The sequence below is a fragment of the Pholis gunnellus genome (assembly GCF_910591455.1).
Source record: "Pholis gunnellus genome assembly, chromosome: 9".
NCBI classification, from domain to species: Eukaryota; Metazoa; Chordata; class Actinopteri; order Perciformes; family Pholidae; genus Pholis; species Pholis gunnellus.
Window position 1 is genome coordinate 10472613 of NC_136535.1, and position 15509 is coordinate 10488121.

A 15509-nucleotide genomic window follows, 5' to 3' on the forward strand; every position below is an offset into this window, starting at 1 on the left:
GCCCGTTGGCTGCTATTAAGAATAAGAATGTTTCTGTTGATTGACCCAAAGAAAAATGCTGATAATTGGATGATTATGCAAAATACCACATTATGATATGGGTAAGTTTGGGAAAAGATTGTGGTGACGAAAAACAAACAGTTATTAAGATATGGTAAGTGTGTTTGGCAACACAAATACAAGTTTGTGTTTATGGTGTAATAAAAGACACATGTTAATTGGAGGTCTGTGGTGGGACACAATCTCTGACCCTCCTGCATGAAAGTCAGTTGTGCCCCACGCCCATGCACATCCTTATGCTTTCTGCCTGACTAAATAAAGGACGCACTACTTCCTGCGCTGGCACTGAGCTTTGGCACTGGACTTTAATCAGGAGGTGTGGAACCATCCAATATGGACTTACAGGATTCAAGGATACACACGCACATGCATCTGACAGTCTCATCTTAAATAAAACCGTCACTTTCTGTTCCGATTTCTGCTGCAGCTGTGTTCGTGACAAAGCTACACACACTTGACTGTGGAAGATGAAATATTGCTGTTTTTGAGATGCCTACTGCAGGAGCTAATAAATGAGTTAAAGATGTTGCTTTCGTTGACAGCGAGCTCTTAATTAAAGCAGTGTGCGATAATGAGAGTTCACCTCCTCTCAAGCATGCACTGCATTAAACTCAGCTGACACAACAGAAAATTCACATGCAACCTTAGACCTAGGGGGACAAATTACCCTGGCACCGGCCAGGCAGGGACCGTGCAGGAAAGGCGGGCAGCAAATCAATACAGTTTTATAGACCTGAATCATGCCTAAACGTTCCTTCTTAGCTCTGCTACTTTCATCTCTCGGGCCTTATGGCTGTTCAGTGGAGGAGGCAGGCGACACTCACACACATCCTGACTGCGGTGATGGAGATGATTATGCTTCTATTAGTTGATGTGAAGTCTGTGTTCTGCCGTTTGGTTTTACAGTCGGTGCCAGGGCATTTCACATCGCTCTCTGCAGGTTCAGGTTACAAACGTACAAAAAGCAAGAAGTGTTTGAAGTTTGTGCAACAGGACTGTGTTTTGGGTTCCAGATGAACAAAACTCATGGCTGCCATCTATGGGCACAACTGATCAAGTTTTGAAGCCAAAAACACTAAAGTCAGCTTTAAAATAATAATAATACCAGAGAAATAGAAATGCATTTTAATTTAAGTAAAAGATGCAAAACACGAATAAAGAAGTTGTGTCCTTTTTAATTTAAAGTCATTTGGGGATCTTGCTTGTCTATTTACATGTTGTGCTATTATACTTCGACTCCACTGCATTCCAGAGGGAAATAGTGTTCTTTTCCTCCACGACATTTATTTGACATCTTTATTGATCCAAAATGTAATCAACAAATAAATCACAATGTATTATTATAGATCAAGCTACCCAGCAGTATATCAAGTGGTCAAAATGAACCCCACCTTTAATAGCTGTGTATTAAAGTGACACTTACACAGTATACTGTGAATACATGCAGTAATATGAAACACATTATTCTGAAATAGATCATTCTACATAATGAGTGCTTTAACTTTTAGTACTTTAGATACATTTTGCTTGCTTATACTTTTGTACTTTTATTTAATGAAGTAAAATTCTGTATGCAGGACTTTTACTTGTAACAGAGTCTTTTTACACTAATCACACATCAAAACAAAGTAAAGTCAACCAAGCATGTACATTTGAAAACACTTGTTTATAATGATACAATCGGATTCTGAGATGAGTTGCATCATATTAACCAGCGTGAGCAGTCATGCACCACACACACACACACACACACACACACACACACACACACACACACACACACACACACACACACACACACACACACACACACACTGAGGACGGGGGCCCTCAGAAATCCCCGTGGCGCCTCTTATGTACGCAATGACCGCTCAACCAGTGCATTCCTGCAGCACATTGTACTGTAGGTCTGCCCATGTTAACACAAGTTTCAACACAATGACAACAGAGTCTAATTCCCACACTTTCAGCCTCTAACTGGAGAATCCATATCTACCAGGTGTTTTCTATAGACACTATTTCAAATCTCGAGTGTCCCTGAGTGACCGCTCTCTCTGCCTCTGCCAGTAACACACAGCCCGACCTTCCCTTTACCTACACTGACTCAGCATTTGCAGCTTAATGTTAAGTGATTACAGTATGCTGCTGGTGACGCCCGGTGGGTGGGAGAGGCCTTCGTCAAGAATCCGTCCAACATCCTCTTAACCACATTTTAAAAGCGTGAAGCCATAAATTCCAGCTATCTGGACTCGCTGATGAGAAGCTAATTGATTTATTTAATGGGAAAAAAGTTAACGATGAAAAATACGTTTTGCACTACGTCTTTATTGTGGAGCATTAAGTCCCTTTTAATAGTGTATCCTTACATCAATACATGGTTTTCATGTTGTAAGGAACACAATTTTATATTTGTTTGCAATTTTGGCAGTTTTTGCTTTCAAAACTCAAATGTAGAAAATTTAAATTTTAAAAAATGTAGCTGATTGTGCACTTTAAACTCAGTTTCATCAAACAAGAGGCGAAGTTAACAATCAAATAGACTGAAAAGATGTCCAGAAACATTAGATGGACTCAACTGAATTCCGCCTTGAATTGAAGAGTCAAATAACTGATTGAAATGTTTCCAAAACCAAGTTTTGGAATCCCATCACAAATAAGTAGCAGTATGATTACAGCCACTAAAACTTTACATGGAGTATTTGTCATAGTCTGATACATTACACCTTCAGTTTACCTTACAAGACCCACTGTTCTTGCTTATAATTAGATTTGGTTCATGTCAGGATGAGAGGGTTATTTTGAGCTCAAAAACTCACATGAATATGTGATACAGGAGGTAAGGTTAATATATGAGGGTCGGGTTTCAGTGATTCAGGCCGCAATGTATGAAATGGATCAGTATTAATGAAACTGAATCCATCAATAGGTTTCACATTTTCTGTTCTATATGGCAGCATCGAGACAGTCTGTCACTGATGCACAAAAACATGAATGCAAGATTGATTTTTATTTTTAGGGCTGAAATGTTATATTATTCATGTATATCCTCTAGAAATATTAGGATAACAAGGATTTCTTTTGCCGGTTCTCACTTCCAAAGCTTGTAATAACGCGGCTTTGTCGATGTTCCTTGGCGTCTGACACCGACGCATGTTTAGCATGCGTATGCAACGCATCCATCCGAGGCATTACACAAACAAACACAATCGTCTTGTGAGACTGCAAGTCAATGTCACATTGGAAAATAAAAGTAAAGCATTGGCATTGTGTCACGTCAGTCATGAGTCACGGGAGTTGTTAGTGTCGTTTATTCACGTGACTCACATAAGTCGCTATAATCATGTGACTCATTTGTCACTCGGTAGTCATGTGAGTCCCTTTATTTATAGCGCCGTTTGCAGTAACCCTCCGACAAGACAAACTCAATTTGAGGCATTGGTGTGAGCACATGTTGGCAGAAACACGACTATATAAATTAATTATGTTTCTCTGTAACTTCTGGATGTGTAAATAAGCAACTCTTTGCCAACTTCAATGTCATATCAACCTAAATTGGGATGATATGTCAAATTTCGTTTTCACAACTTGTTTTTGCTGCCCCCATGTGGCTAAAAAAATCCGTTTTTGCAGGTAAGAAGATCACAATTTGCCTTCATGTACACAACGGCTTCTCCAAAATAAGGAAAACAAGATTTTTTTTTCTCCCCTCAAATTCATTCCCTTCTCCAGTCGGGCCGGTATTCAACTTTACAAAACAGAGTACAAGACAGTAGAGGAAAGTGCAGAGGACACTTGTTTGTTTTGAAAAGTTGACCAAAACCAACTGTGAGATAATTTCTAAACCCAGAACACACTTTCTGCACACAGCTGCAACTCTCTCGCCAAGGTAAACACATCCTGACCAGACGCAGTGACCTCTGTCGGCCTCGCTGGTGTCTTGGTTTGGTTGAGATGCGCTCCTTCATTACAACACTCTTTACCTCTATATAATTACTGACTCTCTCCTGGCCAATAGCCGCTTAATGACGTCTCGAATCTTGGAAGTAAAAGGAGAAAAGAGCTCTAAACTTCTATTTTGAGATTTACATTCCAGTTAATAATATTGAGGGGGGGGGTTTAGACATTTTTGTGAGTAAAGTTGGTCTGACTGGAGCCAGACGCAGGGCCCAGACAGTTTTATTGCATTGTGGGATTACTAGCTGGCTGAAATGAAAGTGAATTGTCACGGCTAGCAGAGCCCCGATCCTCACGGTTGCTGAAGACCCAACGCATGACCTCGAAAGGTAACGCAGCCCGGGGTGATTTTTAAACAAGAACAAACACGTACCTCAGCCAAAATAAGAAATGCGCTTTGACATTTGCTCTGATATCACCACAGGAGACACCCAGACATTCAGCTAATTAAAAAAAAGAAAAACCTGACAGTGCAGAATGATGTGAAGTTCAAATCAGGTGAGATTGTTTTCATTTGCAATAAAGATTTTCTAATAAAGCAGTTATAACAATAAATTAAAGTAACATGTACAGAAACTGTCAAAATAATAACACTTGAGCTTTTAGGGGTAATTTATTAACCTTTATTTACCCAGAACTTCTCTTGAGACACTTTATATTTTACAAGAGAGACGTGGTGAAAACGGCAGCATAGAGAAGTTAACGCACAGTCACACACAATTGATTAACACAATTCACATAAAATAAAATAAATAGGACCAGAGAGGCATTAAAAACACAGTTTAAATGCCTACTATCCAGCAGTGAAGGAATTACTCAGCATACTGTTGTGTACTGTAATCGGGGACCCTTATTAACTGTTGCACCACCGAACGGCGTTCACAGCTTGCTCTCTGCTGATGTATATATAGAGTTATAATTATATATCTACCTTATGTCATTCCTAGAGAATAGGTTATAGACCTTGTTTTTGTGCACTGAAGTTTTATTTGTAAAATGACAAGCAAATTCAGTTTGAAGTCGATAATAGTTTGTTTTCGGCAGAGGGCCTGAAGTTAATCATCTGCATACAAATGTATCTTTACTGAATCTTCCAAGATTGCTTATAAAAATAGAAAAGCGAGCAGATGCTCTTACAGAACCTTGTGGTACGCCTTTTGCTATCTTTAAGACTTTTGGAGCATCAACATAAACACAATTTGTTTACTGTAATTCACTGTGATTCTGCCGATATTTTCCACCAAACTGTGAACAAGTGAAGCTGAAGCAGTGAAGACACATCGGAAGCCTGACATCTCAGGAGGACGTAAAGGTCAAAGGTTAACATGTATATACTTATTATCATGCACACCATCACACTAGCTAACGAATGGAACCAGAGTCTCTCCACCTCTGGCCATTTTCCAAGTAACCGACCCCTCCCTCCTTCATCTGAACCGCATTAACATGTGATTGGTCAGCGGGGGGGCAATCTGGGACCATTACTGCCAATAAACCTGAGTGTGCATGAATCTGACAGGAAGGAGAAAAGGTGGAGAAAAAGAAAGTGTAATTCGTTGGAAATCCATCTCATCTCGACACCATGTGGACAACAGCATGAGGCCCTGCAGCTGCTTTTATCTAACAATTCAGAAATGAAATGAAATTCAATCAACCTTTATTTTCCCTCGTGCTGGCAGAGACAGTGGAAATGTCCTGTTTTGTCTTCAGTTTTCGGTCTTCTCCCCTTCCTCTGGAGCCGCGGGGGCAGTAGCCTCCAACTCCTGACCATCGCTGCGTGAGCGCTGCACTGGCCAGTTAAGTCTCAGTAATTAAGACTTCACGCTGTTCGACTTTAAAAGCTCCTAAATGGGCCTCCCGCTGCCTCGCGCCCCTCGTTGTTGAAAGTAATTTATTCGATTTGACATGAGTTGTGCTTCACCTCATCCTCGCCTCCACCACAACACACGCCTGTGTTGTGGTGGAACAATGGAGTTCCTCTCCTCCTTTTGTCTGTATTTGCCTTTGTCATCCCTGCTTCTGGATATGATCGTCGCTGCGTTTAATGAAGCCAAAAGTGCCTCTGTTTTAGATGAGGTCGTAGACAATTAGGAAGTCAAGTGGTCAATCAGGAAACTATAGTGAGAAAAGAAAACAAGTCAAAGAGAAATGCAGGAAACAGAAGATAAATACTGTACTTTTTACACTTCTTGACTGATCTTTGAGAATGTTTTTCAGTCCATTATACATTTAATGATCTCGTTAGCTTCTTCGTTTAGTTCAGTTTGTTTGGTTAAGTGACTGCTTAATTACACTGACCCAAATGACACATTTATTATCATGTTTAAAATGCCTAAGCCTATAATGTATCAACAGGCTTTGGGCCGGATTAAGCGTCCGTGGGGCCCCCAGTTGAAAGAAATAAGCTCCGGGTCCATATAAACCCATCGTTTCTCCCACTCTCTGTGCCTGAATTAGTTGGTGCTTAGTTTGAGGTAACTTTATGAAGCACAGCATTAGTTAGACAGAGGTCACTTACCCAGTAGTCTTACTTTATTGTGAGACTAATGAATTTCAGCTTATGGGCTTCATCAGGGTCCTTATATGTTTTATTTATAGACTTTATTTCTCAGGGAAAGTGCATGTTGATAAACAGTACTGTCATCATGCACATTACAGTTAACATAAGATGGGTATGGGACAAAGAATCAAAGAGAGGGAGGGCAAAGACAATAATACTTCAAATACATCAAAATACGATTTGTTTTTTATTACACATTTCAAATTAAATTTTAGATTTATTTATGTTGCCTTCTTGTTAATAGCTTTCTTGTCACATGAAATATACAATATTTTTCCTTTCATGTAGCAGTAAATGAGAAAGCAAATGTTTTGGGGAGAATATGAAAAAAATAAATGACAATGACAACAACACAAATATAGCATGCTTTAAGAAAGAAAACAACATGCACAGAATACGTAAGTCTATATATGAATATGGGTCTGTGTTCCTGAAGAAAAACAAGCAGCAGTAACAGACATTATTAAAACATCTCAAATAAAACGGGCTAATATGACAATATAAATCATGAAATTAACAAGGTTGTTCTCATAATGATGTCGGCCTCTATCTGCTTTAGATATGTGAATGCTCTGCCGGCCCCTGCAGTAAATCAGAGCCATAAATCAGATATGTTAAGGCCGCGCTGATGTTGTTGTAACAAAAAAGCACATGTCCTGACTGTAAGCCCGATCCCTGGTGATACATCATCCAGCAGAACAGCTGAGTGTGACAGGCTCGTCTGTCCCAGTCAGGAGAGGTCTCCCTGCCGGATAAAAGACTGAGGAGAAGGGCTGCAAAACAAAGGTAGCACACACAAATCAGAGCTAAACAGCTGTATAAAACATTATAAAAATCCAATCTGACTGATTGATAATAAGCTGAGTTTGCGGAGGCTTAATGTTTAGGTGAGGGTTTTATGGCCACTCTTAATGCTCCAAGGACTTGGAACTAACAACAACAGCCTCCGGTGGTGGTCTGCTGGCTGCTGAGCTCTGACACAGAGGCAGACAGCAGTCACCTGACGAGCGCCGTCTCGTGCACAAACGCACACAGTTGGTGGTAGCCGAGTGGACGGCTGGTCCGGCTGGTCCGGCTGTCAGACAGCATCTACACGACCCACTGTCCAACTGTTCGCAGGAAGCATGCAGAGGGGGAGTGGTGGGTGTCTGGTCAGCCGGATTAGATGCCGCTTCTTGGGCCTTGCAGTAGTCGCAGACTGACAGACACAAGCAGGTGAAGGAAAGCAGAGCTTTAACACTAAAAATAACACGAGAGAAGAGCAGACATGCAGACAGACAGACAGAAGTCCCTGAAAGTGATAGATGGTGCAATTCTTATGTCAACATGAAGTCTTTTTTTGGGATGCCAATGCTGGTTGTCAGTCAGTCGGTTGGTCCACAACAACTTTGGCTCAGACTGAAATATCTAAAACTAATTCTGGTTCTGAGAAAAACATATTGACAACAATTAAATGGGTTGCAAGGACATTTGCTACTTACCAACAATTTTGGTAATTCCCTGACTTACCTGATACTTTAGCGCCACCAACAGGTCAAAAGGTATACACTGAAATATCTCAATATTATATATAAGATCTTGCACAGAAAATACCAGACGGTGGATTCGGTTGCCTTTTGTTATCCCCTGACCTTTTCTCCAGCGCCACCTTTGACACATGCACGTTGACACGTTTGGTAAAATGTCTAAATGTCAAAACTATTGGATGGATTGTCATTAAATTCGGTACGGGCGTTCATGGTTCCCAGAGGATGAATTGGAATAATTTTCTCTCGCGCCATCAGTTCAAATATTAGATGTGTCTAATATTAGGACTAAATATCTGCAAAACGAATGACATTCCCATCAGCTGTACTTTGTGTTCAGTGCTAATTAGCATAGGTTAGCATGCTTACTTGCTACAATAAGATAGTGAACATGGTGAACATTACACCAGCTTAGCACCAGCTTTTCCCCCATTCTTAATGTGAGCTCACATTGTCAATCAAATTGAACCACTGCTGTAGCTAAGCACTTCCTCACAGAGCTGCTGGCATGACTGCAGACTCTCAGTCTTGTTAATTGCAAAATGTAAAGTCCCTTCATGCCCTGCACATATTTCTTTTCCAGCGTATAGTTGCAGGTCCAGTCCAGCTGTAGCCTGCTCCATTCAATTGTGTGTTGTTGTTTCCTTTTACATACCCTACGGACATTTCCCAGGGAACATTGCATTGTTTTGCGGGGATTAAAATTCACTGAAGATTATATCTGCTCCAGCACTGCTGAACAATGCTGGAGGGTGTGGGGGTCTCCGTGTCACGGCCCAGTAAGATTGCTGCCCACCCATTCTGATCAGAGCCTGTGGCATGCCATGAGCCCAATTAGAAGCTGATCCATAAGAAAAACTGAGAGCCGTGTATGTTAAACCATGTAACTGTCTGCCCCTTGCACTCCAACATGTACATGGTTTTGTCTTTAAAGGTGCCGGTTACAGCAGAGATGCTCAGTCTGCCAAAAGGAAGAATGAGCCCATGGATATTTTCTTACCGTTCCCACTACCCTATCTGTATGTTTATACCTTATTTATTAGGCCCCAGAGAAAACCACTCTATCATCCCAGTTTAATTTCATATTGTGCAATAATGCTGCTCTCAGTACTTTTCTTTAAACTGTCTCTGGAAAACTTTCTGAGTCAGCAGAGAGAAACGCAGGCTGCGCTTCAGAGCAGCAAGCTTTTCCACGGCGGCAGAGTGAGCTGGGAACACAGAAACTGATCTGTGAAAGGCTTCAGTGCAAACTAGAGCAACAATGTGGCTCATCTATGAAAACCTTCATTGTCTTCGCTCTCGGTCTCAGAGTAGTCGCTGCACAAAGAGCGTTTTGTCACGGTGCCCAACCTCTCGTTGTTCATTCTGCAAACAAGTCAATTTTACTCCTGAAAGGTGATGGATGTGGGAGGCTTTGGAAAAATGCCACGATTCAGATCTCTCTTTTGCTGTTGTGAGTTTTCTTTATGATAATTCTTTCTGCCTGTAATAGAAAGTAAGTGTTTTCAACACTGCAGCTTAAAGCAGATAATCAAGACTGCTTCCCTGCATCATTCAAATGCTCCCATTGAACATCACAATAAAAAAAAACCTTACACTTGTAGCTTGTACGACACAAAAGGCAACATGAAACAGTAGCTGTCTGCACACAGAGCAGAGGCCACAGGTTCCCCAGCAGAAAGAGTTTGGGCAGTTGTCATTATGTAAAACCAACTCCAGAGGGGAAATAACCGGCTCTTTGGCCGCTAAATGCTCCACGATGTTCACCTGCTGATCGCTAACTTTGTCTGCTGTGTGGTGCTGGGCTGAGTTTTCACTGTAAAACAATGCTAATGAGGAGTTAACCAGAAGGTCACAGGCTGTTAAAACAAGACAATGAGCCAACAGACGCTATAAAGGTAACGTAAAGCTGAGGGGGACGAGAGAGTCAGGTGACAAATCTCTGTGGGTTTAGTCAGAGCATTTGATTAATTGATTGCTGTCGGGATGTAATGAGAATTTGATCAAATATAACAAAAAAAGTGTTTGAAGAACATTACCGACTATAGCTGTGAAGGTACAAATGCTCAGAATCTTTTTTTTATTCCTTTGACAAGTGGACAAAATCCACCTGCTCAAAAAAACAGCTACTAAATGGACCTTGCAGTGAGATTGTTTATTCAACTGACAATACAACACACATCAATTCTTTCAAAAATCGTCTCACTATTCAGTCCTATGAGTGAACAACTGCTTGTGACTGAAACAGACCAGAGTTTTCTGATGTTTTTTCTTGGTACTCGTCGCCACCGTCTCAGCCACAGGTGGCTGCTGCCCTGGAGCCTCACAAACTTCACACCGAGAAGAGGGCCAGCGAGACCGCGGGCCATGTGACAACATTTTTGTTGTAACTGCTCCGCACTCTCCCACCCTGTGCAGCATTTCATTATTTCCAAACCCATGAGCTCAAACAATTTGTCTGTTCAGCTCAGTCAGCTGTGGCCTTTGAAGTGAGCTCCCCGGTGCTGCGTTCGTGTTCATTAGCTAACAATCAGTGTTTTCTGGAGGAGGAGGAGGAGGAGGAGGAGGAGGAGGAGGAGGGTAGCACAAACTAGAAGTGGCCTCCTGTCTTTCCTTCTGTGTCAATTAATAAATCATGAGAGGTAACAAAAGAAAACAACAGTGGCGGTACACAGGCAGTGAAAAAGAAAAAAAAAGGCATTTTTACAAGAATAGTTTCTAAAGGTTAAAGTTTGATGTAGAAACCCGTCTCGACTTTAACACCTTTGGGTGGGGTCTTGAAGAATGTTGAAAGGACCCGCTGCCGTTTTACGAGGTAGCAAAACTAAACACATTTGCTGACGGATTCATTAAGTGTGAAAAAGAAAATGCCCCTCGCAGCTATCTGCCAAACACCGAAGAAAGGAAAAAGGAGAGGTAACCCAAGCCCACCAACAAGGCGTTATTTACCCACACTGCCTGCACAAACATGCAGATGTTAGCAGTGATGGATTAGGCCGGGGTTATCCCGGTCAGGCAACGCCGTGATAATAGAGTGAGTGCTTTTGGACCGGAGCGACGTGGACGCTGAAGTGATGAAAGTGAAGTCCAAGAAGGGAGATTTCTGTCCAACATGCCACAGAGGATTAAGTATCTGGTTTCTCCTCCTGCTCTTAATCTGGACCAGAGGGGGCCACTGTCACTTTGCTAAACAACACATATTGATAGTGTTTGTGTCACCTCCAAAGCCAGGTTAACACTGGAGATTAAACACAGGCACTTAGAGTGGGAGGACTTGGATTAGGGATGCCATTGTAAATTCCTTTGTAAATGTTCTGTGGGCATAATTTCAGTGTGATAAGTTCACAATATTCAAGGAGACACGTCTTACTCTTTGAGGACTGATGGGCGACAGGAGGGAGTTGTGGGTGGTCAGTAGCCGCCTGGTCGATGCAGGTGTGATGAAAAAAAAACAACCCGGCAGCTTCACTTGCTTCATTCTGTGAACCGGTGATGAAGAGGGTGCTGAGTTAGACAGGATGGAGAGCTGCGTTAAATGGGTCAGTTAGTTACCATCACAGGTGTGGACAGTGGAAGAGGCAGAAGGTGACAGAGACTGATGGCCATCGGCTTGAAAGACCAAAACACCTTTACTTTGTATGGGGGAGAAAAAAAGCAATCCATCTATCCATCCATAGATGCAACTCACTATTATTTTCATCATCAATCTGTCAGTTTTGTTTCCCGGTTAACCGATTAATCATTTAGTCTATAAATGTCAAAAGCATGCCCATGATAACTGACAAACTATTAGATTTATCATTTACCAAAATAGTTGTTGGATATGAGCTTGAAGGTTCCTTCTTGGCCTTGGAGATAGTATTTTGAATACAACTTATTATTAACTTGTTAAATAAAGAACTAAAGGAAAACCTGGGGAAGCCTCACACTAAGAACAGATTTCAATGTTTCTGATATCTGCTTTCTTCAGGAGACAACACAGAAGTCTCTGGTAATTAAACAATCTAGCACAGGTGCTGTAAATCAGGGCAATCAACTTCAGAGGCCAATCTAAGGGAGGCCGGAGATCAAACACAAGTCCACACAATCAGGAGAGCAACCAGCACAAACGTCAAATTAGAATACATGTATATACCAAAAAATAAATAAATCCACAATACAAATTCAACAAGGACGAAACATTGATCAATATCAGTTGGTTGCAGAGACCTTTTCTACGTGAAATCCCTCTCGCTCCCACTTTCTTGTCTGTATTTCAACTAGAGACGCATCGACACTGAGACTAACATCGGCTATTGGATATCGGGCCAATTCAAATAGCTGGATCAGGTATCAATGGGCCGATCTTGTGTTAGATACCATTATTTTAATAATTAACAATTCAACACATTTATATCTATGTATCTATTTGTTTCACTGTATTTTTAAAAGTAAGCAAAGCAATGTTTAAGTCAAGCTTGACGTTGCCTTACACAAAAAAGAAAGATCCCAAGTCCCCAGAATGTCGGATCGGTGCATCCCTAGTTTCTACTGTTGCTATATCCGAAAAAGGTCAATTTCAAAATGCGATACTTGAGCTTCCGCTGAAAGCTCTGGAAGAAATCCAGCAAGCGGAACTTGAGAGAAGATGTTTTTGTCAAACGATTTATGGATTGTTATTATTAGACAAATGGTTAATCCCTCGTGTAGCTATCATTGTTATCCTGATTTAAGAATCATTTTTTGACAGAACAAACTCACCACAAGGTGCATTTTGGAGCTTTCAATTGTTTCCCACGAGCCTCCTCAGTTTGCCCAGTTTTCATGGGGATTGTTGATATTCTTTTGGGGATTGTTGATATTCTTTTTTTGCCCTTTTTGAGAACTTGTTTCTTGTTGTTGCTTAAAAGTGGTCACTGAAAGTTCCTTCTTTCAATCTCAATTGTAACAAAGTATTTTGCAATTATTGCAAAAGTATGTAATGCAGTAACGGGAAAAGTTGAAAAAGAGGAAGATGGCAGGAAAATATGTTCTTATCACTACAAACGGCCTAAAAAAGAAAGAAAGAAACAAAAAGTCAAGACATTCTTAACAAAGGTTCCTCCTGCAGAGGTTCTGTACGAGTTTGTAAATCACTTTTGAAAGATAGATACAGTATCTATCTGGAAAGCTCTCAATGGATATGGGCTAAAAGAAATTCAAGTTAAATAAGTTAATAAAGGAAAATAAAACTATCCTCTCTGAAAGCAGAATCCCAGGACACATTCGAGTGCAATAATAATGCTCTTTTATTGCAAACAAAAAAACAAAATACAATCTACCGCACTTCCATCTCTGATTCCTGTGAGACATCAATCATTCAAAAAACATACAAAATAATTGGTCAGAAACTCTCCAGAACAAATATAAAATGCAGTGAAAACAGGCTTCCCCACTACGGTATCATGAGATCGGCACTTCTCGAACGCACACAAGATAAACTGATGCTCTGTGAAAATTACAGACCTCTTACAAAACAAAATACAAAAACAAAATAGCCAGCATATTTACAGGACAATAATATTTTCTTTGAGTCCGGCTTGTCTAAATTCCCAGTGAAACTTTACTTATTACTCAGTAACTAAATTGTTACATGTGTCCTTTTAAAGCATATAAGGCATGACAATCAACCTTTTGTCTATTCTGATAACAGAAAATCTTAAATATCAAGATGGAAGACATAGTAACAGACCAGTCGGTCCTCCTCTTTGACGATATTAATATCCTTTATATTAATGCTTGTTGTTTTTCAAAGTTACTGTGCATTGCTCAGCCCGTCTAAGGCACCAACTATTCAGTAGGGGAGTCCAGAACAAACTGTACATGAGCATATGAATCAAACCGCTAATCCTACGCTAACCTATTAGCATTATGTACATAAACATTAGTGATGAGAAATAATGAACGTAGAAGGTAGCGAATAACTTAATTTACATGCAACCAGTTGGTGAGTGACATTCATGACTTCAGCTCACTTTGCTTTTGTCAAACTGCCTTTAGAGATGAACAGATGCTGAAGGAACAAGATCATTTTTAGAACAGAGACAGCAGTTTGCATGAACAAAAGAAGAAACAAGTTGACAGCTATGAATCTGCCATACATTAAAAATAAAAAAAATGTGTGCATGCAGACACGGATGTGCTATACATCACCGAGTTTGAGCACTTTAGTTGCCAAATGCGATGAGAGAGAAAAAAAGTTTAAAAAAGTTAATTAAAAAGCTGAAGGGTTTGAGACGACGACTGCTTTTCAAATGTGGGCTGCAGCGGCAGATGTGTGGTGGACGTGTGTGTGTGTGTGACGTTGAGAGTGAGAGCGAGATTAAAGTAGTTTATTCTCAGACATCTAAACCTTTTGACCAAAGCCCTGGCATGGCAACACGAGGGCGGAGAAGGGTTAAAAAAAAAAGAAAGAAAAGCACCCACAATCTATAAAACCCCAATAAGAAAGGAAACCTCAAAATATGCCCCCCCCACACACACCCCACCCCCGTCCTGATTGTAACACAAGTATATGGTTCTGTCATCTAGCAACACAATTGACCAAACAGGGATCTTTCCAAAAACAGTCACGTTTTCCCTTTCACATGAAGCCCCTTTGATCAATGCTTCGCTCCTGAGGAAACAACCCAAAAAAAGAAGAAGAAGCAACAAGAAGTGGGAAAGTGGAAGGTCAAATGAAGCAGTGAGAGATGAGCTCATTCATGAGGTCAACTCTTTTGTTTCAACGGAAGGTCACTGGGTTTGTTGATTGTAGGAAACGAAAAAAAAAAAGAAGAAAGATCCCTTTGGGAGGCATTACATAGACAGCTCGAACCTAGACGCTTCTTAAACCAATTTTTTCACTCGTGGATTAAGTTTCTAGTTTCCATGATCGCTGTAGATCCTCAGAGGAGCCAAACCCCAACATCACAGCCTGTTCTGTGATCAGCAGTGATGTCAGCCGCACACAACGTTTTCCAACTGTGCTGTGAGGTATTTGCGCAATCAGACTTCAAACACGTACTTAATAAAGCCGAAGGATCAGTTTATTAGTGCTCTTTTTTTCCTGCGTTCTCTGACTTTCTTCCCTCCTCCAACAAGTATTTTGCTTATTTACCATCATGAATCACGGCCCTGGAGTGTCGAGCGGGAGCAGTGAAACTGTTGGTGGTTTATGGAGCCACATAACGTCAGATGATGACAGCTGTGATGGTCACATCTGGTATTTATAACTCACTGCTTTGATCCCACGTTTAAAATAAAAAACTATAATGACCAATTGGTGTTTGTGTGCAGACAGAAATCAGACGATACAGAGGAGGGAAAAGGGGGGAACGACAGCGATGCAGCCTGTTATCATGGCTAAGTAGAGCGGGCTAAAGCCTGGTCGGCTTCCTTTGATGTTCACT